General features: G+C 41.3%; 2 long non-coding RNA genes across 3 annotated transcripts in view; both read left to right on the top strand.

Annotated features, from left to right (window-relative positions):
• The window catches only part of LOC141363944 (uncharacterized), a 65773-nt gene that overhangs the window by 35882 nt on the left and 3444 nt on the right, over positions 1–26447 (top strand). The window lies entirely within an intron of this gene.
• LOC129452781 (uncharacterized) lies at positions 13311–17308 on the top strand. Its single transcript, XR_012367592.1, has 3 exons — positions 13311–14104; positions 14234–14379; positions 16026–17308. It is a non-coding gene; the product is annotated as an uncharacterized lncRNA (long non-coding RNA).

The following is a 26447-nucleotide window of genomic DNA, read 5'->3' as shown; positions in this document are numbered from 1 at the left end:
ATTAAGATAAACCTTGCACATGCTTTATTTTTCACATAGGGAGGACAGCCACAGGGTGAAATGGAAGCGTGTGAATGTATATACAAGGGTGTGTGTGTATTGTGGGAGAATTTGAACGAATCAAACACATTCCCTTTCCTTCCCGTGTCCAATCCAGACGTTTGCCTCACTTTTGTAAAACATCATTTTCAGTCCATTCTGGAAAAAAACATCACAGAGAAGCAAGACTCACTTCGGATGCTCTGATAAAAACAACCTGATGGTTTTGGTATGTGTGACATCATTTCTACTGGAGGTAAACAGTGTATTGCTTCAGGAACCATTGTTTAAATAATTTTAGAGGGTGATTTATGTTACTACACCGTGTACAGTACACACACTTTGTTTTCACAGATGTGCGGTCACCGGTGGCGCCCCTAACTTTAAAAGTCCGGATGACAGAGGTTTACCAGCTAGTCATTCTAAGCAGACTGAAAACAAACTGTCTGTTGCTGGAAATTAGTTGTATTGCGAAGTATTATTTCTGCTCTATTAGAGCATATGTGATAAACAGAAACTACATACTAAAAGATGATGCATTTTCTAGTAATTTCCGAGGCAACAGTCTACACATGCAAAAGCTTGCTCTGGATCAGGTACTTTGTTGCTCATTAAAGGTGCAATGTGTGGTTAATACCGTAATTTTTTTGTTCTTTGACCAGATTTCTGTGCAGTATGACTCGAAGTTCACATCCGGTTGCCGTTGACTCATGGAAAAAACGAGAAGCTACCACCAGCAAGTAGCCTACTCAAGCCTAATGCTCAAATCATATAAGAGGTAAATATTGGCTACCAAATATCTTGAAATGTTTGTTTTTTTTAATACAAATGAGTGGTGTAATGGATCGCAGCTGATTTGTACAGATCACGACCCATGGTTCAGCTCGCATGCGATTTGCGGATTAATTCGCAAATTTAAATCGGGTAAAAGTTGATTATTTGCACTTCTTTCAAAGGCTTGCAAATGTTAACACTTAAAGGCTCTCTACGCGAATTCACGCGTTTTAGACCATAAAACATTTTTGTTACATACAGCAAACATCTCCTCACTATCTGCTTGCTTCCTGTCCGCTGATCAAACTGTAAAAAAACGCGATCTCTGTAGACAGCCCAGGCTCTACAAACTTCAATATAAACACAGTGGCCAATAAACACCAAGAAGGATTTGGGGGTTGGGTTTGGGCGCGTTCATAGGTGTGTTCGACTTCATGCGGCGCTGCGCAGACCAATCGGTGGCTGACTTGAAGCAGTGCATTCCGGTAAGGATTTTTGTCTATTTCATCATAAACAATCTGAAAACAGGGCTTTTAGTGTAAAATACCGAACTTGTCCTTTAAGTTGTTTGCCAATAAACGACATGGTAGAAATTGTCCTTGTCTTAATTCATGTATAATGCTGAAACAAATGTAGGCATGTCAGAATTACAGTTATGCCACTTACATAATGTAGCGGCATAATAATGTTTTTAATGTTTGATGACAAGATAGAGACTTATAATATAAGTTTAATGTCCTAATGATCAGCATACTTATTTGTATGTCCCACAGCTGACATGTAACGTTATCAACCGGTTTGGGAACTTTTTTTGTTCTAACCGGTTCAGGAACATCAATTTTAGGGTTGAACCGGAAACATTAAAATACTGTTTCTGTTCGGAACGAACCAATTGGGGAAAAAATCTGGTTCAAAGCCCTCGTAGAAATGCAATATAATATACATAACTATATTATCAGTAGTGTATAAAGATGAACTGTATTTTTTTATCTTAGAATGAGTCGTCTTTATCTACTTACATCGCTGGTTCCCTTACATGAAAAAAAGTTGCAGTCATGTTTCTACAGTAGCCCTAAATGAACAAACTATTCTATAGAGCGTGTTTAGTCCCTATTTTGTCTGAGCCGACCACATGTTTGTCCTGTAGATTCTACAGTAGATTCACTATGCGTTTTGAAAGGGAGGGGATGTAGAATGAGCCGTTGGTTGCAATTCACAGTCTCACCCCTAGATGCCGCTAAAATCTACACAGTGGGCCTTTATTGAAAATCACTGTTTTTGCATGACATTTCAAATTGGAAAAGTAATCCAATGTACGAATTATTAAATTACCTTTAGTATTTTGCAGTCAGCCTTTTCCGGCGATCACCATTACGGATCGAATCTGCACACAACTTGCTTATTGAAATTAGCTTATTATTCAGACAAACGGGTGGTCCCACCGCAAACCCTACTGGCTGAGTCAGAAGTCAAGTTTTTTGGACTGCTCAAAAACACAGGGCAATGTTAATAGCATCACATAACCACACTGTTTGCACTTTTCGGAAAGAACAGATTGCAGGACATGTGGTTCCCCCGCATGTTAAACTGCCATAGGAGAAGGATTCAACAAAATTACACACTTCCCATTTATATACACAGCTTCGCAATGAAAGATTGTTATTATCCAGAATATTATCCAAATCCAGAAATGACAGACAAGCTTGATTTGCACAGCGTTCCTCTTTCCTCACCCTACAAACTGCTGGGGCAAAAATCTGCCTGTTTATCATAATGCCGTTTCCTGCCGTTTTCATGCTGTGTTTATGTTTGGTAAAGGAATTTAAATTATATCAATGTTCTCCTGGGGAGAAGCGAGTAGGCTCCAGTGCGACCCCAAATAGATCCCTTGTGAAAATGAACAGCTTTAGTAAAATTGTAGTAACCTTGTTTTTGGCACATTTTGGTTACTGTAGCAAAACCATGGTTAATTTTACTAAGTGATCACACCTGGTCGGGCCTACTTGTTTTCCCTTGACTCGGCTGTTTTGGGAGGCATAGTTGAGAACAGAGATTAAGGTGCATTTCTTCGGAGCACTGGCACGGCTGGAAAAGAGGATCTGAATGCTAGTTGCATTGAGGCATCCTTCTACAAAGACATCTGCATGCCTTGGGTCCCTGGTGTTTAAAATTTAGGCCTTGTTGTGGTGACCCTTGAACCTATAGGCTCCTAGAATTGTTGCCATCTAAAAAAAGGGAAATGCTTGTACATACAAACATGCACTGAAACACATAGGTGTTTCTGCATTAGATATAAACATTTCACCTCTGGTGTCACCTCTTGAATGAAAGAAGACCTGACTTTGTTTGTTGATAGAGAGTGAATATGCTGATTTTGTTTACAGTCCCTCCCCCCTTTAATGCTTTTCTTCTCGATCTGATGCATAGTTGCGGCGTGATGCATGCATGCAGGAGAAGAGGCAGGGGGTTGTTCCCACACATCTGTAGAGCAGCTTTACTGTGGTGGATCATGTCTGTGCGATGTTATAGCTCTGATGTGGCGCCAGTGTTGTGGTTTTTTCGTCTGTATTAAAATATAATTAGTGACTCACCCAACGAGTAGAGCTGCAGACCTGAACAGATACACTTTAATTTTGGAAAACTTTGTACTTTTAGATAAGAGCTAAAAACATGCAGGATGTTTAAAAATGCCTTTTAAACGATAAGTTGATCTAGTCCATACACTCTAAAAACAAACTGTGCTAAATAGCACTAAAAGTGGTTCACTTGCTCGGTATCATAAGGGAACCATTTATATAGCGTAGTTCCTGTGAAGCACCATATAGAACAGGGGTCACCAACGTGGTGCCCGCACAGAGTCTGTGAGGTGCCCGCCAAAGCACATTCTATTAATAGTCTCAACTGTAATATTTATTCATTACATATTTTTCTATATTAGCTTGGCTTGGTTTAGGTATGTTAAAATTTTAAACAATACTAAAACATATGAACAAGTCAAATTAAATAAAATAAACAAGTAAAACAAAAAAGTTTTAAGTAGACTATATCAAAAAGTAGCCCTCCAGATTGTTTTATCCATTGTGGTAGCCCTTGCTCATAAAAAGGTTGGAGACCCCTGATATAGAACCATATCTGGTGCTATATTACCCCGGATGGTTCTTCAGGGGTGCTTTAAAGGTGCTATATAGCACTAAAAACGGTTCCCCTATATGATTACAAGCTTTAAGTGCTATATAGCACTAATTTTTCTTAGAGTGTATATGCAGGCAAGATGCTATTATTAAACATAAACAAATTAAACTTTAAACATAATTTACTACACAGAAAAAAGTTTCTGGTACATATCACTGCATCTTTTGTTGGAGTGTTTAGTGGCACTGGAGGTGCTTGTTTTTTCTCCATTTTGATGCAGGTTGATTATTATTATTATTATATTATAATTATTATTATTATTATTATTAAGGTTACAAAGCAGGCAATACTGAATATTAACAGCATAAATTCAACAACAAACGTCTGATGTCGTTACTCATGTTCGCCAGAGGTATGTCAAGGACTTGTTGTTTTACAGGAAGCATAGTGGGTACAAAAGGGACAGTAATGAATGGTCAAAATGCATTTGTATTTTTAAGCCCTTTTTACAATGTGGCCGTGATTTGTATTGGAATCGTTAGATTTTGGGTTATTTACACTGCCAATGATTTTCCGGAATCTAAAAAATTATTCATTCAATTTACTAAATTTTTTTAAGGTAAGTGGTTGCAATCATTTTATTAAGCTACATTTAATTCAATTCAATTCATTTTTATTTATATAGCACTTTTTACAATTGGTTATTGTTTTAAAGCAGCTTTACATTAAAAGAAGCAGGGAAAACACAGTAAAATACAGCGGCTATGAATAAACTTTACAAGCGAGCTTATTAATAATGTATCTTAGGAGGGTGCTAAATAAAGCCAAAGTCAGCTGACTTACCTGGGGTTGAAAAAAACCCCTAGGAGAAAACCTCCCGACTTTTTAGCCATGCGGGAAAAAAGTCCTAGGAGGGAAAAAACCTCTTGGGAGACATACATATATATATATTTATTGACGTTACTGGGTCTGTTTGTCTCAATGTCCTCGGGTTCGAGGACGAGACAGGGAGGGAGAAACAAAAGCGTAGTAGCGTAGGGGCCGTTGGATGTAATGCAAGTGTTAAACAAAAGTTTTTAATTTAATTTTTCTAATTTTTTTTGTTTGTTTAAATGTAGCTTAAATAAATTGATTGCAACAACTTACCTTAAAAAATTGAGTAAATTGAATGAATAATTTTTTTCAGTGTATGAATTCACATACTGTACATGCCATAAAGATCACGTAAAAACATGTAACGTACACTGAAAACAAATATTCATTCAATTTACTAAATTTTTTAAGGTGAGTGGTTGCAATCAATTTATTTAAGCTACATTTAAACAAAAAAAATTATAAAATAAATTAAATAAAAGACTTTTGTTTAAATGTAGCTTAAATAAATTGATTGCAATCACTCACCTTAAAAAATTTAGTAAATTGAATTAAAGATACAATTTGTATTTATGTGCCGAAAGATGGCGCCAGATCAAACAAAAACAATGATGTTGTTTACTGACGCTCTGAAGCAGCGTGGAATTATGGGATTTGTAGTCTTTAACTCAACCGCTGATGGCCATCAATCAGACGAGAACGAGAAATCACGTTGATGGATAAGGTAATCAAGTCTTATAAATGTTGCGTTTGATGACATCGTTTATTTTCATTATGTAAGTTTATATGTGATGTTCAAAACGAAATTGTTAGTCATATTGATATTACAGTATTAGTCCAAATTTGATGGTAAACACAGCTCAGAATTAAGTTTTCAACTTACAATGATTTTTCACATAATGTATTGACAGTACAAATCTTATAGTGAAGTGTCTTAAAATGACCATTTATATTGCTGTACAATACCTCTTGATGTACATATCGTCCGCGGGGAGACGCGCTGATTACAGTCTACACACTAATGTTGTGATCAATATAATAGCATACGTTTTTTGAAGGGTTACGAATCAAAACAACTCACCCATCGCGTAAAACACAAGCAGGATCAGAATCTCACAATACCTTTGATGTGCATATCGTCCGCGGGAAGACGCGCTGATTACAGTAATGTTGTGATCAATATAATAGCATACGTTTTTTGAAGGGCTACGAATCAAAACAACTCACCCATCGCGTAAAACACAAGCAGGATCAGAATCTCGGTCTAGTTAAATGTTGTCGTGAAGCTCTCTCTATCCAGATAATGCAACACCAAATTGATCCTCTCTCGTTTTGTTCCAAACTTTTCTTGGGTCGTTTGGTTGGCCCGTACGCTTACAGGAGCTGACACAACCAGCGGCAGACGGTACAGAGATATCCATAAGTCCATAAGCAAGCGCATAGTTCCGCATTTGTCCACAACACTGGCTGCGTCCGAAACCTCAAGACTGTGAGGACTGTGAGGACTTGTGGCCTCGCTGCCTCATGAGGACATGACTTCGGACTCGGAGGCCTGAAGGCCGCTCAGAGAAAGGCTCTCTGACGCACTTCAAAGGCAGCGTGTTTGAAATATGAACAGAGAGCGCCTTTGTGATAACTAATCACATATTTGAAAACTACAATACTAATTTCTCGCTAGAAATGAAATTAAAATGCTTAAAAAGTGAAAATATACGTTTATTTTCACTAAATTTGTGCTCCAGCCGCTTCCTTGGCCGCCATTTTATTTTTTTGAGCTCGACCACTGTTCTCATGTGGGTTACGTCAGTAAAGGCGGTGACAAAGGGTCACATGGATATTAACGTCATTGACAGGAGACTGCACTGCCCCGTGTCAATGTTTTGAATGGAAATTTTCTCACGATTTACAAGTAGTTGAAAACATTACAGATATTGATAGTAATCAGCTGGACAAAATATATAACACTGGCCTAGTGGTTTTTGGAGATTTTACTGCAAATATCTTACAAATTGCACCTTTAATCATTTTTTTCAGCATCTGAAGTTTGCTTATAATTCGTGATTTCTGTTTTGAGAAACCATGCGTGTGCATTTTTTAAATTTATTATAAGATCATAAAGGAGCGTGTGACATTTCTCATCATGAATGTTAATCTGCATTTAAATCCCCCGTGTGAAAGTGCTAAAAGATAACTTCTTGTTACGATAACACGCTTCCTCACTACACTGAAAAAAATGGACTTAGTGGGTCTTTGAATTTAAATAAAATAAACATGTATATGCAACACAAAATATTTATATTCCTTGTGTAAACATAATTTAATTGATTAGGATTAAAATGTTTTGTTTGAATGTAAAATGAACACATTATTCTCACATTGATTAAAATTGATTGAATTGAATACTTAAAGCAATAAAATTGGGTTTGCACACAAAACGGCACCTCCTGAGCAGCAGGGGCAGTATAGCTCAATGAGAAGGACATCGATTGCCATAAAAGAAGAATAAAGATCGTTTGTTTTGGGCGCCAAAACGCAGTCAGTCAGTCAGAAGAACGTCTCGGTTACGGATGTAACCCTCGTTCCCTGAAGGAGGGAACGGAGACGTCACGTCGTGACCGACGAATTGGGAACTCGCTTAGAGAGACCAATCTGCTTCGAATACTACAAAAAACGCCAATGAACTTGGCATTGAGATATTTGCATAATGCTGGCGCCGCCCCGCCAGGTGCGTATATAAGGCGCACGTGCAAATAAGGAAATCAGCTTCTGTTCGCTGAGAAAGCCGGAAGGTGACCGGCCTAAACAGCAGGTGGCAGCACCTGTGGCGACGGGACGTGACGTCTCCGTTCCCTCCTTCAGGGAACGAGGGTTACATCCGTAACCGAGACGTTCCCTTTCAGTCGGTCACTACGACGTCACGTCGTGACCGACGAGTTGGGAATCCCTACCAAAACGCCACTAGGGGCTGACCTCTTCCAGGGTCTGCGTAAAGCCCTCCGGTTCCACTTAAGGATAAGGAGAATGAGGTGTTAAGGCAGAAGGCCGGGCACTAGATGTTCCTTTAACCCACAGTAGTGCCAGCGACTGGGAAGCGCCCTATCTGAGCGGTATAGGGACGCTGCGGAAGCCACCGCCCCGTTAAGGGCTATTGGTGGGCGAAAGTCAACCGTAGTTGAGGTCTAAATGACAGCCGTGGCTGTGTAAGCAAAGCAGTGCTCTGCTAAGGGAAACGTGGGCTAGTAGGATTAACCCCACGGAATAATACTCACAAAGGAACCTGTTGGGACGCAATGTGGGGCCCTGGCCAAACACGTAGGTTCGTAAGAATACAACTAGTGAAAGGCTGACAGCCAATGCTCCGCAACAAAGGCTGTCAAGGCAGTGGAGGGAGCAAATCAAACCATTACGCATTTTTGCTCTGTTAGCCTTCCATACTGAAACTCAATTTGGAGCCTCAGTCGGAGGCTGCAAGCCGACTTGCGAGTCTGCTCTCCGTGCCCTCCCTGGTGAGGAAAGAACACGAGAGGATACAGGCTCGATACGAACATTGTAAAATCTAATGAACGTATTAGGTGTCGCCCAACCAGCAGCTCTACAGATGTCTGTTAGCGAGGAACCACGAGCTAAAGCCCAAGATGAGGCAACACTCCGTGTGGAATGCGCTCTCAAATTAAAGGGCAAGGAATGCCCTGCGAATTGTAAGCTAGGGCGATAGTATGAACTATCCAATGAGACATCCTCTGCTTAGTGACAGCTTTCCCTTTCTGCTGGCCACCATAACAAACAAAGAGCTGGTCTGAGGTCCTGAAGCTTTGCGTGCGGACCACGTAGAATCGCAGTGCGCGTACGGGGCACAACAAAGCCTCGGTTGGGTTTGCCTGCTCCAAAGGCAACACTTGCAAGCTCACCACCTTATCTCTGAAGGGAGTGGTGGGAACTTTGGGCACGTAGCCTGGTCTGGGTCTTCAGTGAGACAGCAGGACCAAAACTAAAGGCACGAATCGTCAACAGAGAATGCATGTAAATCTCCTACTCTCTTCATGGAGGCCAATGCTAGCAGGGTCAGAGTTTTCATTGATAAAAACTTAGACTCGCACACTGCAAAGGCTAAATCGGAGACCTGAAGGCTTCAGCACCATGGACAGGTCTCAGGAAAAAAGAGGGAGGGCGCGAGGGGTTTAGCCTGCGAGCGCCTCTTTAAAATGTAATAATTAAATCATGCTGGCCAACTGATCTGCCGTAGATAAGTGAGTGATGAGCAGAAATAGCGGCGATATCAATTTTAATGGCGGAGGGACAGCCTACCATCTAACCCATGTTAAAGATATAAAGCATAATGTTAAAGGGCATTCTCTGGGTCCTCGCGTTGCGAAGAGCACCGGGTGACGAGAAGGTTTCATTAAGCGCGTAAGCCCGTCTTGTGGACGGTGCTCGGACCGCGTCGATGGTGTTAGATACCGCTTGCGATAAATCACCTAAACCTTGCGCGCGCTCAACGACCGTACATGGATATCCACAGGTCGGGGCGCAAGTGCCAAATGTGCCCCTTCCTAAGAAAGAAAGTCCTTCCTCAGGGGAATCCGCCAGGGAGGGCTGTCGCGAGGAGCATTAACTATGAAAACCAATTCTTGGTCGTCCAGTACGGACGATTAATAAAAGGCTCTCCTCGTCCTGCCTGACTTTGCACAGTGTCTGCGCAATAAAGCTCACTGGAAGGAATGCGTATTTACGCACCCCCCGCGGTCAGCTGTGTGCCAACGCATCCACGCCGAGGCTGCCCTCGGTTAGTGAATAAATAGGCGACAGTGGGTATCGTCCGGCGACGCAAACAAATCTATCTACGCACAACCGAACTTCTTCCAAATTAGCTGGACCGTCCGGGGGTGGAGTCGCCATTCGCCGGGGGCGCAGCTCGGAAGCGCGTACCGCTGTATTGAGCGATCCCGGGATGTAAATTGCACGAAGGGACCTCAGATGCTTCTGACTCCAAAGGAGGAGATGACGAGCGAGATGCGACAGGTGACGAGAGCGCAAAACCGCCTTAACGGTAAATAACGCAACAGTCGCAAAGTTATCGGTGTCGACAAATACATCCTTCCCTCGCATCTCCATAGCGGAGCGTACAAGTCCCAGATATACAGCGCACCGCTCGCGGCAGTTGGGGTGCTATGCACACCCCAGACTGCAGGCCCGTCATACGTGGCTGAACATCCCGTGCTTAGGGCATCGCATGCTACAGAATGCCAGGAGACCCCTCAGAGGCATATCTTGCTATCAGAAATGCTGGGTCTACTACGGGGAAATTTAAATGACACGCAGGTGTAGTGTTTACACAATGTATGCCGGTGCGCCACGCTCTCCTCGAGACTCGATCGTAAAGCCAACGCTGAAGCGGTCTCATATGACGCAGCTCGAACAGTGTCACGGCTGCAGCATGCTGTCATATGTCCAGGAGCTTCTGAAATTGTATCAGAGGGACCGCGTACTTCCCTCGAATTAAACCGAGGCAAGTCAGAACTGACTAGTTGCGCGCTCTTGTAAAACACGCCAATTAGTTGATCGAGTCTAATTCCATACTGAGAAAAAGGATCCTCTGCACGGGGCAAAGTTGCTCTTTCCCAGTCGACCTGATGACTTAAACGAGCGAGATGCCGAAGCATTAACTCTCTGTGTTCGCGCACGTCTGCCAAGAACGGGCTATTATAAGTCAAAGTAAATAAAAGCAGAATGCAAACAACGCTCTCTCTCTGATATTTTAATGTCGTGACTAGCACTTTCATGGAGACACGGAGAGAGAGAGACAGCTCGAATGATGTAATTAATATTAATATGACCACCCCACGACGCAGAGCGAAAAACGGTCTAAGGCGAGGGAGATGGACACAAAAAGTACACGTCTTACAGGTCTAAGGCTGCAAACCGATCTGAATATTGAAATACGAGCCTCGGCGTTATCATCCAAAAAAGACCACCTTTGTGGAGCCGGTGCGTAAATCAAATCGATCGTAACCCACCGCGTATTTTGGGTACTATGAGACAAAGGCTGGAAAAACCCTATCATCATATCATCATCTCGGTAAGAGGGACCGGCTCGATAATCCTTCGCCAGCAGGACATCGACTTATGCACGCAGTACATGTGCATCGGACACTTTCACTATAGTGAAAACGAAAGCCCGAGAATTTCGGGGTTGTGCCGGTAATTGTTTCGTAACCGAGGCGGATCGTGCGTAAAACCCAACGAAACGGGCTGGGAACTGAAGCCAAGCACCCAGGCACCGTACGAGGAGAATTAACGACACTACCAAAGTACCCGCGGTGGGGCAGCGAAGCGAGACAGGTGAGACTGCCAGTGCGTCTGCCGTGACAGCATAAGCATCACAGTATGTGTGTGTGTGACACTGACCTGAGCCCGCTGAGGGAAACGGTCGTCCGGTCTCCTCAGCTGAGGACGCAGACACCGAAGGGGTTGCTGGTGATCCGGTCTCCTGAGTGGAGGGCTCGGACTCCTCAGAACACCCGCTGGCGATAGAGGAGAGGTAGGGTGAGCTGGTGTGTGCCCGCTCACGGCTCTCTCGATCCTCTGGAGACCTGGAGAGGGAAGAGGAATGCACTCTATGTGTGGTTAAGTGGGTACCGGCTAAAAGCCGGTGGAACATATGCAAACCAAGAATTTTCCACCCGACCCTCTATCGGGGGAAGGAGCGAATCACCGTCTCCTGAAGAGTGATCCTCTGCCAATCCGGGTCGCCCGCTTACTGGCCACTTAAACTCCCGATTTCACGGGAAGCGGCTAAGCGGGCGGGGCGAGCTGCTGACGACCGGTTCCACCGCGCTGCCGAGATGGGGTCCGAGGAGGGGAACGAAGGTGGTCGCCGCAGCACGCCGACGGCGAGAGGCAGACTGAGGGGCCGGCGTGGTGGTTTTTACCAAGGGCAGCTCTCCTTCGCCGGGCATGACCTAAGAGATCGCCTCAGTCTGCGCAGTGGAGCTGTACGACTCCACGGCCTCGCCGAAGAGGCCGGTCTGTGAGACAGGAGCATTCAAGAAGTTGTTCTCGCCTGCGTCCGTCAGCCAGTCACAGCCAAAGGTGGCGATCTTGAACCACTGTGGTGAACATCGCACGACTGAAGGTCGCGGCTTCCCTCGTAAATCCTTGGTGAACCTGTAGCAACGTTATTGCGTGCAGGGCTGAAGCCGCCTCTCCGCATGCCTGACAGACAGCGCCCGTAACCGGACGACTGTCTACAAACACGGGAGGGAAGGGTTGGGTGGTCCCTCCAGGACCGCAGCTGCATCGCAACCCCCCGCTCCACTGAAGGGGTCCCCGCCCTTAGCGGCTCCCCTGGTGAGGGAGATGAGGGGTGAAAGCTGAAGCTGAACGACCGGATGGCCGCAAATCACGTCAGCTCTTCGTGCCGTCGGGAAGAAAGGCACAGGAGCAGAGGACTGAGAGGCCCGAGCAGCTCCGAAATACCAATCACGTGGGCAGTACGGTTCGGGCGGAGAGGGGTTAACCTCTCCAACTCTACCGTTTCCGCCGCTCGAGCGGGCACGGCCGCCATCTCCGGAACGACTCCACTTCGGAGGAAATTGGACACCCCTCTGATGCTGCAGAAGTGAACGGGACCAGAAGGAGGTCCAATGGATCGGCAGAAATCGTAGAACACGACTCTGCCGTCTCCACCGGAGCCTCAACCGGCTGAGGATGAAAGGCCGGTAGGTGGAGGACGTATCCTCCGTCCTACTCAGCGTAGTGATGCGAAGAGCGTCATGCGAGCGCTCGACAGCCGCACCATGGCGGTGTCAGCACTGCAAAGGCGCGGACAGCATTCCCGTAGAAACGTCAGTCGTCTCCGCAATCCAAGAGGGTTATGCTCTCACAGAGAGAACAAAAACTCCCCACGAGCGCAGCCTCAGAGTGCTTGATGCCCAAGCATGAAGACAGCGCTCGTGACCGAAACTGGAACCCTTATACCTCTCACATCCAAGATCGCACGGACGAAAAGCAATCCTGAAAAGGACGCCGATCTCCGAATATACGAGAGAGTGGCTGTCTTTAAAAAGACACAGAGCTCTCACGTATCACTCTTTAGGGAAATCACTCTTTAGGTGCTCAGCTGATGATGCGCACAGGGAAAGGCAACGCACACACTAAACTCAAAACAAAAAATATGCAGAGCAGTGGAATACTGCGAGCGTCCGCTGTGTTAGTACTGCTTGTCAATCAACTTCAGCAACCGTTCCCAGAAGAGCAGAGAGTAGCTTCTCAGTCAGATAAAGCCGGCTTTCGAAGCGAAAAAAGCCGATTTCCTTATTTGCACGTGCGCCTTATATACGCACCTGGCGGGGCGGCGCCAGCATTATGCAAATATCTCAATGCCAAGTTCATTGGCGTTTTTTGTAGTATTCGAAGCAGATTGGTCTCTCTAAGCGAGTTCCCAATTCGTCGGTCACGACGTGACGTCGTAGTGACCGACTGAAAGGGAACTCTCTCAGACGGACACCACGTTATTAAAGTAAGTTCTATTATTTATTTATGTTCGCTTCATACGTGATATATCTTCACTAGATAGACTATTTTTGTTTACAATATGTAGCCATTGCAATGACTTGTAGTAAATATTAGTTTGGAGGAGGTTGGTGGAGTAAGTTAACAGTCAGTCAAGCTCATAAAGAAAAACACAGCGTTTTAAAAATGTTAGCTGTTTAACGTTATTTCACGTTTGGTAGTTTTATCCGAGTTGAAAACTGTCAGCTTTGAGTTGACTTTTGAGGCACTTTTTACTCAGCTGTTCTATGGAAACGTATCAGGACAAATAAAACGCTAACCAAAAGTTATTCTGTCCAGAGTAACGTTATCCATGTAAGTAATTTACCAGACGATATCAATTGACTAAATTAATAATGACATTGCGTATGAAACAAACTGTCTGCTTAATCAGATTATCAGACCCGCGTCAGTTATTCATGACTTCGCTACGCCACGAGCAACACTTGATTCTATTAGAAAAAGCTTTTTTAAATGTCTCGCTTGACGTCTGGTATATTAACTGAAAAAGAAATCGCTTTGAAGTGCCACACCTTAAAGTTGACATTTTCAGAAGAGAACCTTGTTGTTTTAAGATCTCATTTTGTCCAACATTGCGTCCTATGACAGATATAATACTTATTTCATTATTGCTCTATGTAGGTGTGACCTTCATCATTTGAGGTTATGTGTTGATTTCACCTCTGAATATTTCCTCTTATAGGTCCATCATCCTTTCATGCGCTACACAGCATTGGTAAGTCATTTCTTTCACTTTTGTACTGCTGTTAGGAGCTATATCTTATTTTTGTAACTAATATACAATTATTATTCTTTTACTCGCAGTACTCAAATATACAATGGTTGGTTAATTTGTTTATTTCAGATAAATGCTGAATTTAAAAGAATCACTACTGTCTTATGTTCCTGTGTCACCTGGACCTCCAATCCAAAAACACGATGAAACTCTTCTATCAGAAAGGAGGACAGCTAGCAAAAAGACTTCAAACAATTAATGATCAAATGACAGAAGTAAGTAATATAGATTCATAGACATAAAAATGTGTAAACATTGTTGGAAGTACAGAACGTTTAGTATGTTTTAGTTACAACATCTTTTGGCACACCGGTCATTAAAACACCTGGGAAGATTTAAAAGGGTAGTTCACCCAAAAATAAAAATTCTCATCATTACTCCCTATCATGTTGTTACAAACCTTTATAAATGTCTTTGTTCTGATGAACACTAAGGAAGATATTTTGAGGAATGTTTGTAACCAAACCAATCATAAGCCCCATTCACTTCCATAGTGGGGAAAAATAATACTGTTGAAGTGAATGGGGCTCGTGAACAGTTTGGTTGCAAACATTTCTCAAAATAAATATCTTCCTTTATGTTTATCAGAACGGGGACATTTATGCAGGTCTGTAACAACATGAGAGTGAGAAAATGAGAGAATTCACTTTTGATGTGATTGTCAGGTGTGGTAGCACACACTCGAAACGTGGCCTCTTTATTTAACTCATTCCAGTGTAGTGAACACTAGGGATGCTCCGATCAGGATTTTTGCAGCCGATACGATCACCGATTTGTAATCTTTGTGATCGGCTGATACCGATTCTGATTTTTTTAAAGCTGATATGCAAGCTCTTTGATGACTGTAACTGTTACATTTTTTTCAAGATAAAATAATACCACGGATGTTGCCTTTGTTATATTACTTGCAGTAATTAGGTATATTATTGTTTTAATAGTGACTCAAATAAATAAGCACAACAAATATTTATTCTGCATAGAGAAATTTTATATGGCTTTAAAAAGGCTTATGTCTCCTAAAAGTACTGAAAATAAAACACTTCAGACTTTACTGTATTAATTAAATATACACGCATTCGTATGAAGTATAAAAGTTCTTTAGTCAAAAGCAGAGAGTGATTTTATTGAGAGATGAATTAGGTTACTGCAGCTTTAAGACGTGAGAGAGAGATCGCTCTCTTCACGTGCACTGATGACAGGCTGCTGTCTGTGGGCGGCGGCTGAACGCAGACAAGCAGCTGTGAGGAAAATAAAAGTTTAAACGCTCAAAACTTCAAGACGCATGCAAATAAGAAACTGTTGGCATGAGGATGCAATTGTCCGTGATAGATATGTGTTGTACGCTGTTTGATGGTGAGGTGAAGACGCCTCGCGCTGTTGACCGGAGCACGTACTCATAGAAAATACGCATATCTCTGTAAAGGCAAAGAGAGACATACAAATCTGCACGCCGCACATGAGCAAAGGGTTGTAAAAATGCTCGTGCTACGTAAAAAAATGTCTTTAATTGCAGCCATATTCAGGATCCTTTTGATGACAAAAGTAAACAGAAAGATCGGTTTATGAGATCGGCAGATTTAGCGAGCACCGATCGAGTCATTTAATGCCATTATCGGCCGATACCGATCGGAGCATCCCTAGTGAACACACACACACACACACACACAGAGCAGTGGACAGTGCAGCTGCCTTGCTTTGTAACCCATGTATTTGTTACCAATTGTAACATGCTGTGGCAATGCACATGGGTCTGTATACTTACATTTATATTTGTTTGCATTGTACTAATTTCCAATGACACTTTTATTGTAACAGTAACCTTTTATCTGTTTCTTTAACTACATTTGTTTGTTTTGTACAGGGCATGGATGAAGTCAGCATCAGTGAGGTCATTTGAAGACACCAATGTTGGGATTTGTGCTCTCAAACAACATGCTTCTTGTGATGAAGAAGAGGATCTTTGTAGCCATGAAGGTGTTGCAACATCGTGTTTGAGCTGATGTATGCCTTAAACCTGATCTCCACTTTATTTTTGAGGAAATCCAAACTGCATTGAGAGTAACTTTAACGAACAGTTTCTTTCAGTGAAAGGATCAGAAAGACTGTGCTGCTCATTTTTGAATTTTTTATCTGTTTTAAGTGTTTTCTCTTATTAATACATTAACAGTTTGCTGCTCAGAGTCGATTTTGGAAATGGTTGTTGTATTTTGTTTTTGTTGAATCTTTGATTAACAGTTTATAAATGCTGTAGCTCTGACTTTCTGAAGGAGTGATATTTTCCAGTTTGTAAATCCATTTTATAAATAATAGTACTTACTGTTTTGCATGTCTCTTTGGAATGCAGTGTTTGTGCTTTAGCACTTCTAAATCTACTGTGATAGTAACTATTTTAAACATTTGGGTCAGTTTCACAGATGGGGCTTTTCCTAGTCCCAGACTTTTGCAATGCCATATATCAGTGCCATTGTTTTGTCTAAAGATGTACTCCAGTGTTGTTTTTGTAAGGTAGGTTTGTTTGTAAACTTTATTTTATTAAAAATATCCTAATATAACTAGGGCCTAGTCATGGATTAATCTACAACCTGTTTGGGAAATTGCCCCTTTATGTATGTACTGCATGTGCTGATTGTTGTAATAGTTATTGACTGTTATTGAATTAATGTGTAGTGATTTAAATGAATTGATGATCTGAAAGCAGGGGTTTGCCTCAATATCACTAAACATTTGTACAAAACTCTTTGCTTTTTATGCCAATGCAAATGTATTTTGTATTTAAAAAAAATAAATAACATTTGGATAATTATGGATGATTATTCTGGTGCCAGAGACATAATGAAATTGCTTTAGAGTTACATAATCCCATAATATAAGCATTAAAAAAGCATGTTGGAATTAGAGATGAAAATCTAGTCCCCTTACATAATAAAATTACTTAAACATTACAAAATAAATGTGTTATAGTAAAGAGAAATAGCACTTTGAGTCAACATATTTCTATTAGACTACTTAAAGAAATTAAAATGTTTTGGTCTGACACATAAAAATTAATTTGAGAAAATTATTTTGGTTTTAAACAATCGGATCATGTGGGACCGATGTACACATTAAAATTACGTAAATTGAAAGGATTTTTTTTTTCAGTGTACATCACCCACCTTACGGCATTGTTTCTGTCTTTTGTTCACACAGGAAGCTGTCCGTAAATGTTACGGCAATGTTACTACTGTAGGTTGCCTTTACAGCAGCGATCCCAGAACATTTTACAGGCAGAGAGCCATCTGTGTGGACACAAACACCTCCCGTAAAATGTTCTGGGATCGCTCCCGTAAAAGGGTCTCAAAGTGTTGTGTAAATGGTGCTGTGTTTTATAGAAATTCATGTGCAAGGACAGCGTAAGTGTCATAAAACTCCACTGAGCTTTTTGCCTAAACATAAGAGCCTAAAAATGCATGTCACATGCACTTAGAGGGTTTTGCATCTAAAAGTTTCATGTTTAAAAGCAGAATTTATATTAAAAAGCTCCATAAAAAATTATTTAAGTTCTATTTAAGTTTTGGTCAAGTACTGGTCCAAATGAAGAATATGACAATCCCATGATCACCTGGCCACTAAATACTCTATTCACAATAGTGGCCCTGGGCCGTCAGCCCATCTTTATTGTTAAAACGCTTTTTGTGCCAACTACCAAAACACACTTGTAGCCAATAACCAGTAAGGTGTGTGTCTACTAAACGACATCGTTACCTGGGTTGTGTATGTGTGGGCGGGTCTATCAAAAGAAGGTCCAGATTCTATTGGGGTAAGGGTGTGTTGGTTTAGGTGATTTCAAATGTCAACATTGGCTTTCAGAGATCATGGACCCTGCCTTTAAGCCCAGCTTCCATAAGAAACTCCAGCTTCCAATGTTCAGTTACACCCATGTATAAATCTCTCTCAAAGCATTCTAGAAAACCCAGAAGAAGAAAGACTAAAAGATAAGAAAGAAAAATGAGGGACGTTAGGCCGAGTAAGGGTTTGATTAAAGATTCATTCCTCCGTCATGTTCCCAGAGTGATGCAAGTATTCAGCTGGCTGAGCAAAATCGAAACATGTGAGTTTTGTGCACAAGAGCAGCTGATCAAAGGTTTGGCGGGGGCAAGGGAGAGCTTGTAGGCCAAGCGGAAGAAATAGGGCCCAAAAAGTATTTTGACTCTTTGTGGTTGTCAGATGTAGTGCAACTTTGCATACTGTAGTTGATGTGCCAGACTACTGTAATTACATTGTTAACACGTCTGGGGTATATACGGTGAGATGGGTTGGTTTAAAGTAAGGAAAAGTTAGCTTTGAGAAAAGGTTAAGCTTGATTTGTTTGCATATGTCGGTTAGGTTAAATTTTTAAAAAGTTTTTCATAAATCTATGTGACTTATGTGTACAAATCACGGGATTGGAATGTGAACTTCCAATTTAATAGCAGGCGAAAGTTTTGTAGACACATAAGCGAGACCATCGCAAATATCATTTTTGCTTGCCTAATTTGACCGTGATAGTTGTTCCCACAAGTTTTCGAAAGAAGAGAAACAGAAAAAGAGAAAGAGATTGATTATGGCAGTTATATAAAGATTATGGCAGAGGAATAAAGATGTCAAATTTACAATCACTCCCTTAGCAGCTCCCCCGCACAGTGGTAACTACTTTTTATTTTATTTTATGCATGCCAGTGTAAAATAACACAAAATGTGGTAATGTATGTTTAAAAATTCAAGTTTAGGCTGTTAGATTTATGAAGTTAGTTATTATGAAAGCACATCATTACAATCTCTGATCTATTATTTCTGGGCCACCTGTTAATAACTGTTCAGTAATTTCACTTAAATAAGGGCGCACTCACACTATCCAAACCAAACTGCGCTCGGGCGCGTTTGACCACGGATTATGGCAACAAACTGGCATTTCTGAATGGCCTGAGGCCGGGATTAAGCAGATTTGAAAAGCATTCAGTCAATATCATTATCTAATTTTTGCCGGAGGTGGCACTTAGTGGCTTTTGCATCTGAGCTCTATACAATACAATTTGCAGCATTCTATAAAGCTATTTATACAATAGCTCTTTATTTTGAATATTTATTTACAATTCTGAATACTTAAAACACAAGAAACGGGATAACAAAGTGTATTCCAGACAATGGGATATTTATGGGAAAAATTACCATATACACTCACCTAAGATGCTGAAAGCATTCTTTAGAAATGTTGGCCTATATTGATAGGATAACATGCAGTTGAGATTTGTGGGATGCACATCCAGGGCACGAAGCTCCCATTCCACCACATCCTAAAGATGCTCTATTGGGTTGAGATCTGGTGACTGTGGGGGGCATTTTAGTACAGTGAACTCGTTGTCATGTTCAAGAAACCAATTTGAAAGAATTTTCCAGTCTTCAACTGTCAAATTTTGGTGAGCTTGTGCAAATTGTAGCCTCTTTTTCCTATTTGTAGTGGAGATGAGTGGTACCCGGTGGGGTCTTCTGCTGTTGTAGCCCATTCGCCTCAAGGTTGTGCGTGTTGTGACTTCACAAATGCTTTGCTGCATACCTCGCTTGTAAAGAGTGGTTATTTCAGTCAAAGTTGCTCTTCTATCAGCTTGAATCAGTTGGCTCTGACCCTTTAGCATCAACAAGGCATTTTCGCCCACTGGACTGCCACATACTGGATGTTTTTATCTTTTCACACCATTCTTTGTAAACCCTAGAAATGGTTGTGCGTGAAAATCCCAGTAACTGAGCAGATTGTGAAATACTCAGAACGGCCCATCTGGCACCAATCAAGCCACGCTCAAAATTGCTTAAATCACCTTTCTTTTCCATTCTGACATTCAGTTTGGAGTTCAGGAGATTGTCTTGACCAGGACCACACCCCTAAATGCATTGAAGCAAATGCCATGTGATTGGTTGATTAGATAATTGCATTCATGAGAAATTGAACAGGTGTTCCTAATAATCCTTTAGGTGATTGTAGATTAATTTTCAATCAGAGTTCTGTCCAATACAAATATACAAAACTAATTTTTTATAGTTTCTTCTTAAAAGCTTGGTGGTTGTTACATTTAGAAATATTGTCAACTGAATTCAAGCATGAGCAATTTTACTGTAGCTTGGCTATGAACACCTATAAAAAACAAATCTTGCCAGCTAACAAAAAACTATGTTTTACTAACTTAATGGACTGCAAGAAGTTTTAATACTTAACTTCGGGACTCTATTAATCTAGAAAACAATGGTTCACTTATCCATCACTGTGTTTGCGATGTATCTCCCTCAGCATTTAATGTCCTTCAACTTTTGCTTGTATAATCATGGGCTTTGTGATCTACCCTGAGCTGAACTACAGGAGATGGGCTGTTACATGCTGAAGGCATTGATTCAGCTGCATAGTAAACACAGTTCTCTAGCCCAAGTTATCTCTACAACAAATCAGTTTGCTAAGACGACTGACAATTTACGTTTACAATCAACATCGGCTTTGCAGTAAAATGGTTGATGTCAGAATTTGTAAATGGTTGAATCTTTAGGGAGAATCAACGACTGAGGCTACGTGAGTCAGATCATTTCCAATATTTCTTAGAAAGCCAGCTGCTAAGGACCTATCAAAAACTGTTAAACAAATCTGCTGCAGCTCTACAACACTTACTATATCTCACCAAAAAGGTTGAGAAGAAACATAATGATTGCATCAAAGGCTGTGATGGATATCGTCCAGTCTTATGGTGTGTTTCATAATATTCTTAAGGGAAAAAGACCTGCAGGTATAGAGCAATATTACTAGCCAACTACTCATTACCTCCAGAAAATCTGCCCATCATTATTTTAAGTGTGATATAGAATTTAACTGCACTGTAAAAAAACTTTTCTGCCTTAAAAATTTTTGTTAAATCAACTAAGATTTACAAGTCATGTCAACAAAGATGAGTTGTCATAACTTATAAAATTGAGTTGACTTTTCTCAACTATATTTTATAAGTTATAACAACTCACCTGTAGTTATAACAACTCATCTCTAGTCAAGATAAATAATAGCAAGTTGAAATGACTTGTAAATCCGAGTTTTAAGGCAGCAAAGTATTTTTTACAGTGTGGATTTAGCTGGGTTTTCATAATAAAAGAAATGTTGTTTCTGCTGTTTTTGCAGAACACAGTCAACAAACATGATAAAAAAGCAGTGACGATTGGACAGTGTCCTTGCTTAGGCTACAAAGAGCTTTTTATCTTATGTGAAACCAGAGATAAATGCCTTTGTCATCCTCAAATCAATATCCTCCCGTTGTGACTTCCTCTTTTGCTCCCCCTTCTCGTCTCGGTGCCAATTTCCACAAGACCTCTTCTTGTCTGAGCCTCATTTCATTCTCTATCTCCCTCCTCTTATCTTATCTCTGGTTTCTTTTCCAACCAATATTTCTTGTGTTGCAACATAACATTAAAAAACTCTTATAATATCTTTTTCAGATGTTTGCTTACAGCTATCTACAAAGGCAAAAACATTAATTGCAGAGTCTTGAGCTTAAAAAAATAGCTTTCTTAGAAATATGGGGTCAATGTACTGGCAGATGAAGACCTCATGAGTCCAGATGTACACATTCTCACTCTGTTTAAAAACTTAAGGTGCTTCTGAATCTGTAAGCAGCATTTAAAGGGGTAGTTCACCCAAAAATGAAACTTCTGTCATCACTTACTCAACCTCATGTTGTTCTAAGCCTGTTTGTGTTTATTTCGGCTGTCTAACACAAAAGAAGATATTTTGATGAATAATTGTAACCATATTGATAGTATCCATTGACTTCCATAGTAAGATAAAGAAATACTAGGAAGTCAATGGATACCATCCACTTTTCATCAGAATATATTGTTTTGTGTTTAACAGAATAAAGAAACTCATACAGGTTTAGAGCAACACGAGGGTCAGTATATTATGACAGAAGTTTCATTTTTGCATTAATTATCCTTTGAAATAATTTTTTTACCAGAATACAGGAGCTCAATCTTAATTTATTTATAAGCACTATTAAAAACAACTACAGTACAGTTGACCAATGTGCTGTACAAAGAAAAGAGAGAGAAAAAGAGAGTAACTCTCATGCAGTCTTGACTTGCATGACTCAAATCATTTAAGATTAAAATGCCATCATGTTATCTTCTGATATGGGTTTCAACATGGCGAAGCTTCCAAAAGCACATACATCTATGATTAAAGTAATCTAAATGCCTGTAATCTAATGCACTGTATGTCTTCTTAAAGGGATAGTTCGGCCAAAAATGATATTAAACCCATGATTTACTCACCCCGAAGCCGTCCGAGATGCATATGTCCATCATTTTTCAGACGATGAGATTTTCAGTTATTTTAGAAAATGTTTTAGATCTTTCAGTTAATCAAATGTGAAGTTACGGGGTCCACGACCTTCAAGTCCAAAAAATGTGCATCCATCCTTTACAAAATAAATCCAAACGGCTCCACGGTGATAAACAAAGGCCTTCTGAGGATAATATACACAGTTTCGTTGTAGAAATATCCACATTTAAAACTTTATAAACGAAAATAACTTGCATCCGGTAATGTCGGCATCTTAGTCACGTCCACATTCAAGATCGGAGCTTTACGCAGCATACGGAGGTTACTCTGCTGCTGCTCTGTGCCCCCGCCCTCCGAATTTGTCATACGTCACTAAGAAAAGTGCGTACACTACACTAATACTCTCTCCTGAATACAGAGGAGTCTAAGATGGTGGCGCTACCGGAAGGTAGTCATTTTCGTTTTAAATATGGATATTTCTACAACAACACCACGCGGTTTACCCTCCAAAGATCTTTATTTATCATCGTGGAGCCGTTTGGATTTATTTTGGGAAGGATGGATGCACATTTTTTGGACTTGAAGGTCGTGGACCCCGTAACTTCACATTTAATTAACTGAAAGATCTAAAACATTTTCTAAAATATCTGAAAATGTGTTTGTCTGAAAAACGATGGACATATGCATCTCGGACAGATTGGGGGTCAGTAAATCATGGGTTTAATATCATTTTTGGCTGAACTATCCCTTTTAGTGAAACAATACGTTTGTGAGAGAAAGCGATAAATATTTTGCAAACAATACTTTCCATGGTACTGTACAGTGCTGCATGGTAAGTTGACATTTGTCTGCATGTTTTAAAATGTCAAATCTATTTGGTTCTTGGGTGACATTATACACATATGACAGCTGATCACAAGACATGCAAGAACCAGATTTTCATATTTTGGTGAACTGCTCCTTTAAAGGGACACTTTTTTTGAAAATATGTTCATTTTCCAGCTCCCCTAGAGTTAAACATTTGATTTTTACTGTTTTGGAATCCATTCAGCCGATCTTCGGGTCTGGTGGTACCACTTTTAGCATAGCCCAGCACAATCCACTGAATCTGACTAGACCAACAGCATCGCGCTAAAAAATAAGAGTTTAGATCTTTTTTATATTTAAAACTTGATTCTTCTGTAGTTACATCGTGTACTAAGACCGGAAGAAAATTAAAAGTTACCATTTTCTAGGCCAATATGGTTAGGACTATACTCACATTCAGGCGTAATTATCAAGGACCTTGCTGCCGCAACATGGCCGCAGCAGGCACAGTGATACTACGCACTGCCCCTTGGTAACTCTCAATAGCAGGGGACTATTTTCGGGCACTGCGTGATATCAGAAAATGAGCATATTTTCTAAAAAAGTGGAGTGTCCCTTTAAAGGCGCCATTAAGTGTCACGGCTAGTCCGTGTCATGTTTTGTGTATTGCACTGATCCGTCTCACCTGGACTCTCATTGACTCATTAAGCCAATACACCACACCTGTCTTATGTTTAATTGTCTTTGTATTTATATGCCTTGTTTCTGTCACACCGGTTGCCGGTAGATTGTCATTGTCATTACTTCCATGTCTGTTCCTGTTCACGTTGGATCTTCCTGTGTTACTTACATGCCTGTTATTTTACTCCTCGTGTTTTGTTTCCAGTTTTATTATTAAATGTTATTTATTGGTTCGAACTCTGCGTTTGCGTCCTGTCTCTCCAACCCTGTCGTGACAGAATCTACCGGCCAGCACTGGACGCAGCGGGTTCACGGAGGGCGGCTCCCCCAGGAGTTTCGTCGAGGGGGAGTAGTGACATCGGGGTGTATTCCCCATCAGCCCCGATGTCTCTTGGGGACCACCGTGAGCGATCGCTCGCTCCCGCGAGCATGCGGGAGGAGGATCGGCCCAGGCGGTCCCCCAACGGTTGAGTCGTCGTCGACGGTCCCTCGGAGGACCACCATCCTGCTCGCAGGGGGATCCGGAACGGACCATGCCCGATCATTTCCCCGGGGTGGCTACCGAGAGAGGGTCTCCGTTTCCGCGAGGGGATGGGAGATGACTTCCGGGGGCAGCTGATCGTCGACGATTCCCAGGAGGGGGGTAATTCGTCTGCCTCGGTTCTCGGAGCGATCGCTCTGGTTCTCCTGGCGCAGTCCGGCCAACCGTTCCTGTTGGTCTCGTCCCGGCGGCTGCCGGCTTCGCCAGGGTCCCCAAGCCCTCCACCCCTCCCTTGGACTCTTGCTACCAGACTTTGTTTTTGTTTTGTGTTTATTTGAGTGTCTGGTAGCCACTCGTAGAGGGAGGGGTTATGTCACGGCTAGTCCGTGTAATGTTTTGTGTATTGCACTGATCCGTCTCACCTGGACTCTCATTGACTCATTAAGCCAATACACCACACCTGTCTTATGTTTAATTGTCTTTGTATTTATATGCCTCGTTTCTGTCACACCAGTTGCCGGTAGATTGTCATTGTCATTACTTCCATGTCTGTTCCTGTTCACGTTGGATGTTCCTGTGTTACTTACATGCCTGTTATTTTACTCCTCGTGTTTTGTTTCCAGTTTTATTATTAAATGTTATTTATTGGTTCGAACTCTGCGTTTGCGTCCTGTCTCTCCAACCCTGTCGTGACATTAAGGTCCTGACACGAAGACAGTTCAAATGTAGGCAATATAGTTCAGGTAACTTTGCTTTGCTAAAATCCAAAGCAGAAATGCGTGTATTATATTCTTGGTGTAGAAGGTAATTCCAGAATGCAATAGTAAAAATTGAATATGACGGTCATTTTTACCTAAAAAAAGAAGTTCTTACATGTGATATAAAATTTTTTAGAAGCTTATGTGCCGTTCTCAAAGAGCAAAAGATGGCTCATTACTTCATTCATGAGGTTTTACTCTCATAAGATAAAACCATTACAGCCATTAAAGAGGGTGTGGTGCCGATTTGGACTTTTGTGGTGCGGATGTGGATTGTTTTTAGCACAACTGTTTTTCCTTCCAGCCTCAGAAGTTAAAATGACAAATGGGTGTTAAAAACAGATTTTGTGCTTGTTATTCACACCGTAAAGATTAAAAAGATTTTTAAGTCAATACAACTATGAAATCTTGTGTGAGAGAGAGAGACAGACTTGGCTAGAGTATTGGAATAATGTGAAACACAGCAGCAGGTATTAGCCGGTGTCCCATGTATCATTGTGTTCAGTGTCTGCAGGTGGCTCAACAGGAGAGGAGGAGGATTAAATGTTATAAACAAAAGATCTGTTATAAAGAGCGTTGGCTACAGATAAATGAGAGGAAAGGCAATTTGTCTTGCTATTAAATCTTAGTGAAATATTATTTTCAATTTCTCTTACTCTACATTTATGCATTTGGATTCAAAGCAACTCAACAGTGCATTTATCAATCTATATGTTCCCTGATTGAACCCATGACCTATACACAGCTAACACAATGCTCTACCAGTTAAGCTACTGTACAGAAACTTTCGAGGAACTCCTATCCTGTTTTTCCAGGTTTAATTTATATCCCAAATGCCTGATTTTTATGTATTCAGGCATTCTTACGAGCTGTATAGCTACTACAGTTTAAGCTCTGAACAGATGCAAGTTTATTCGTAATCGATTTGACAGACACAGATGTCTATCACAGATGTCTCCAGTGGCTATCATCTGTTCGTCAAGAATGATATAAGCATGATCATAACTTCTTAGCAGATTTAACAGACTTGCAATCCATCATCTATGAACATTATCCATGTATATGGTGTTCATGCACTTCACTGCAGCTGTTAAACTCATAACGTTGAGTTTTTCTGGAGTGTAAAGATTTGCTTACTTGTTTTGGACAGAACTGGTGCACCTATAGGACTTCATCCAGCCAACCAACCAAATTATGCTGTTTTTCGGTTCTTTTCAGTTTCCATCATTCTGG

This window comes from Misgurnus anguillicaudatus, chromosome 1, assembly GCF_027580225.2.
Source record: "Misgurnus anguillicaudatus chromosome 1, ASM2758022v2, whole genome shotgun sequence".
Classification (NCBI taxonomy): Eukaryota; Metazoa; Chordata; class Actinopteri; order Cypriniformes; family Cobitidae; genus Misgurnus; species Misgurnus anguillicaudatus.
This window is presented reverse-complemented; position numbering and strand designations above follow the sequence as displayed.